The following is a 5,285-nucleotide window of genomic DNA, read 5'->3' as shown; positions in this document are numbered from 1 at the left end:
GATATGTTATCTCGGAGGACTCCGGAGGCAGTTGCAGGGTACCGCAGGGCCCGAATGGGCTGCAGCCTCTGCCGTGAAAAAGGCAAAGCAGCGGGTGTGGGAGAAGTTTGGAGAAGACATGGAGAAGGACTTTCGGTCTGCACCAAAGTGCTTCTGGAAAACTGTTTGCCACCTCAGGAAGGGGAAGCGGGGAACCATCCAAGCTGTGTACAGTAAGGATGGGACACTGTTGACCTCAACTGAGGAGGTAATAGGGCGGTGGAAGGAGCACTTTGAGGAACTCCTGAATCCGACTAATACGCCCTCTATGTTAGAGGCAGAGCTGGAGGATGACGGGGGATTGTCGTCGATTTCCCAAGCGGAAGTCACTGATGTAGTCAAACAACTCCACAGTGGCAAAGCCCCTGGGATTGATGAGATCCGTCCAGAAATGCTCAAGGCTCTGGGTGTGGAGGGGCTGTCCTGGTTGACACGACTCTTCAACATTGCGTGGAAGTCTGGAACAGTGCCAAAGGAGTGGCAGACTGGGGTGGTGGTTAAGGGGGACCAGAGGGTGTGTGCCAATTACAGGGGTATCACACTTCTCAGCCTCCCTGGTAAAGTCTACTCCAAGGTGCTGGAAAGGAGGGTTCGGCCGATAGTCGAACCTCGGGTTGAGGAGGAGCAATGCGGATTCCGTCCTGGTCGTGGAACAACGGACCAGCTCTTCACTCTCGCAAGGATCCTGGAGGGAGCCTGGGAGTATGCCCAACGGTCTACATGTGTTTTGTGGATTTGGAGAAGGCGTATGACCGGGTGCCCCGGGAGATACTGTGGGAGGTGCTGCGGGAGTATGGGGTGAGGGGGTCTCTACTCAGGGCCATCCAATCTCTGTACGACCAAAGCGAGAGCTGTGTCCGGGTTCTCGGCAGTAAGTCGGACTCGTTTCAGGTGAGGGTTGGCCTCCGCCAGGGCTGCGCTTTGTCACCAATCCTGTTTGTAATATTTATGGACAGGATATCGAGGCGTAGTCGAGGTGGGGAGGGGTTGCAGTTCGGTGGGCTGGGGATCTCATCGCTGCTCTTTGCAGATGATGTGGTCCTGATGGCATCATCGGCCTGTGACCTTCAGCACTCACTGGGTCGGTTCGCAGCCGAATGTGAAGCGGTTGGGATGAGGATCAGCACCTCTAAATCGGAGGCCATGGTTCTCAGCAGGAAACCGATGGAATGCCTTATCCAGGTAGGGAATGAGTCCTTACCCCAAGTGAAGGAGTTCAAGTACCTTGGGGTTTTGTTCGCGAGTGAGGGGACAATGAAGCGGGAGATTGGTCGGAGAATCGGCGCAGCGGGTGCGGTATTACATTCAATCTATCGCACCGTTGTGACAAAAAGAGAGCTGAGCCAGAAGGCAAAGCTCTCGATCTACCGGTCAGTTTTCGTTCCTACCCTCACCTATGGTCATGAAGGCTGGGTCATGACCGAAAGAACGAGATCCAGGGTACAAGCGGCCAAAATGGGTTTCCTCAGGAGGGTGGCTGGCGTCTGCCTTAGAGATAGGGTGAGAAGCTCAGTCATCCGTGAGGAGCTCGGAGTAGAGCCGCTGCTCCTTTGCGTCGAAAGGAGCCAGTTGAGGTGGTTCGGGCATCTGGTAAGGATGCTCCCTGGGCGCCTCCCTAGGGAGGTGTTCCAGGCACGTCCAGCTGGGAGGAGGCCTCGGGGAAGACCCAGGACTAGGTGGAGGGATTATATCTCCAACCTGGCCTGGGAACGCCTCGGGATCCCCCAGTCGGAGCTGGTTAATGTTGCTCGGGAAAGGGAAGTTTGGGGTCCCCTGCTGGAGCTGCTCCCCCCGCGACCCGACACCGGATAAGCGGACAAAGATGGATGGATGTTTTGACCACAGCTAACAGGACTGAGCTAGCTAACCCACGAATAACTTCACTAGTAACATTAATGTTAGCTGTATAGATAGACGATTAATTTAATGCTAATTTAGCCAAAGTAGCACACCCGGTCTGTCTGCCTCACTCCCCCAGCGCAGAGAGACTCAGTCGGGATGACAGCTGACAACAGCCCCGCGAGCCTCCTCGCTGGTGCTTGGTCGGGTCGAGTTCTCTTGAGTCTCTGCCACGGACATCTTCGTACTAGTACTAGGCTACATACGTCTGCTGTTTCCTTGCTGGAGTGTGACGTGATTTGTGTCATGTGCAGGTGCGATGGATCGCGTACAAACCAATAGGCTGTCAGAATGGTATATGTTTATACTTCTAGGCGGTGTCTGACTTGGCCGGTTGGGGGTGTGATGAACAGTGGCAATAATAGTCACAATAAAGATAATGGAACAGTGACTACAATGGTAGTCGTAGTAGTTCATGTCATAGCTGGGCACAGCAGGGCGTTACGGGATGTAGCGTGGGACAGCAGAGCATGGGTGGACCAGAAAGGGGCAATGCCAACCACAATCAAATTCACTCTATCCGTATGGCGCGATTTATCTGAATGGGTTTTTGTTTTTTTTGGTGTTTTTTTGAACAATGACAAGAAATGAAAACAAGCCGAACTGAAATTGGAGTAACGAGGCTATCTTTAAAATGTAAGGAGTAGAAAGTACAGATAACTGCGTGAAAATGAAAGGAGTAGAAGTAAAAAGTCTGCTGTAAAATAATTACGTCAGTAAAGTATTATAGATACCCAAAATTTCTACTTAAGTAAGGTAACAAAGTATTTGTACTTTGTTACTTGACACTTCTGGATACTGCTGACACCATTCCACATCCTTCCTGCAAGAGGAAGCCCCTGTTCATCGCCATGTTTGGCTCTGTTTGTCCTAAAGTTACAACTTCATTAAATTGTTCAGTTCAGTTTTTTTTCTTTCCAAGCCCGGTCTTGCACCCTTGACCCAACAGTTAAAGAGGGTGGACTAAATAACAAGAACATCTGCACAATTTGATGCAAATGAATAGTCTTATAATCCTTAATTTGTTACATTTTTGTTGCGACTTTATGGTGTTTTTTTATATATATATATATATATATATATATATATATATATTGGGCGCCTGTATTGTAGCTCACCCGGTAGAGTGCTTGCCCACATATAGAGGTTTCCTCCTACTCCTTTTTTTTTAAATAAACAGCAATGTAGTGTTAGTTGTGGGTTATTTATTAATGACATACTCTGTTCATGTAAATGGTTTCCAAAAAAAGACACACAAGGAAAGAATTTAGGCCCACAGCAGACGCTGTGACTTGAGCTTTAAAAGGCCCTATTTCCTGGCTTGCTAGTTATTAATATAATCTAAATATTAGGGAACACAACACAGAGAAGACAACAATGTATACTGTATATACTATAATCCTCTGTTCTCCAGGAACATAAAAATTGCACACAAAATCAAATATTTCAACATGTCTGCGCTTGTTTTTCTCGCTGTCCATCCCTGTCTGTCTGTTACTTGTTGTCTGTTAAAGTGTATCCTCTATGTGCTGCCTTCTTGGCCATGGCTCACTTGTAAAAGAGATTGTAATCTCAATATCATATTCTTTTCCCTGGTAAAATAAAGGTAAAATAAAGAAGAAAAAAAATGCAAAATTGCTATGGCTAAGTATCAGTTTCTAATAAATAATGTTACCCAAAAATACATTCTAAAGATAGAAAAGTTTTTGTAATTTTTGATCAGAAATAATCAAAGAATAAGAATAAATCAAAGAATAAACAAAACATCAACAATATCACAGCCCTTAATAACACAATTCTCATTCTACCATCCCAGCAGCCCAGACTACTTAGTTCACATTAGACGGTTGAGCTATAAAGATGCTATAAAGATGCTGTCAAGCTCGCAGCGGACACTGATGGAAGACCCCTCCTATCTGAAGGACACACAGCATGGCTCAGCTCAGCTATACTTACTGGCTATACACCACTTTATCTGTATCCCTGCTAAACATGGACATCTTTGGAGGTGCAAGGGGAAATATGGTAAGAATTTAAAAAAGCAGGGGGCTAGGGTGTGAGCCCTTGGAGGGGGTATCAGTGCGGCTTCAAGATAAGGGGCAAACTGCAGCCCCGGGCTTCCTCAATAAAACACATTTTGTGTGCAGATATCTGGAAAAAAATAAGAACTCTCATATATCGAAGTCCTCCTGTCAGCCAATGGGAGGCTTCAGTCACTTTGGCAGCTGGATAATTCATCCCTGGTGTGACTGTTGGTGAATCAGCACCCATTATGGTTTTGTTGACTCAAGGGTCTGTAGTATCTGTATCCTGTCGAGCCCAAACTGTCACAGGAGAGGCTGGCTTTTAGTTTTTTTCTGTTGCCAAACATGTTTTACTCCTTCAATTTGACTCCATATTGCAGAGTTTCTAATTGGCCAAATTGAAGGAACAGCTTGTTCCCTTAATATCTTAATGCTCTTCAGGGTTCCAATTATATACTGCTTAAAATAATTTAAAGGTGCCCTGCCACACGTATTTCTTTACTTTGTGGTAATGCCTGAAGTTCTACCATGGACTCTGTAACTTTTTTTTGTGGAAAAAATGCTGTGGTTACCTTGTTTCAAGCCGTTCTAGCGTGGTATTGAAAACCGACAGGAAGACAGCTCGATTTCTGACAGTTTTCATTAATATTCAACAAGCTAAGCGGTTTGAATCTGATTGGCTAACAGCTAGCCAATGAGAGCCTGGCTGTCAGAATCCTTTACCCATCGCAACTGGGCGAGTTCATGAATAGTAATGAGCTCAGGCAACATGACGTCAGACTTTGTAATTGGTCTGATTTCTCTGCTTATTTCTTTTCAGTGGCTAGAGCTGACAGAGGAGGTAGCAGTTCATTTTCACATTCACCACATAACACAAACACATATGGACCTAACATATTTCAAAAAATGCAAGTAAAAACGGTTTTGTATGGCAGGGCACCTTTAAGCAGCACTGTGGCCTCACACAGCAAGAAGGTACCGGGTTTGAACCCTGGTCGTCCCGAGCCTTTCTGTGTTGGAGTTTGCATGTTCTCCCCGTGTCTGCGTGGGTTTTTTCCGCGGGCTCTGGTTCCCCCCACCACTAAAAACACGTTCCCCTCCCTCTCTACCAAGCTGATGTGTGGTGAGCGTCTGGCGTCGTAAGACTGCTGTGCATCAGCCACCCATGTGGATGCTACACAGTAGAGTAGCTCCCCTCCCTGAAGCGCTTTGAGTGACTATAATAAGCGCTATACAAATGTAATGAATTACTATTGTAATTACCAAGAACATAGTCCCTTCAATTCACATACAAGCAGGGCAAGACCTCCCAGATTCATCTGA

Source organism: Perca flavescens, chromosome 3 (assembly GCF_004354835.1).
Source record: "Perca flavescens isolate YP-PL-M2 chromosome 3, PFLA_1.0, whole genome shotgun sequence".
NCBI classification, from domain to species: domain Eukaryota; kingdom Metazoa; phylum Chordata; class Actinopteri; order Perciformes; family Percidae; genus Perca; species Perca flavescens.
Note: the sequence above shows the minus strand (reverse complement) of the source record.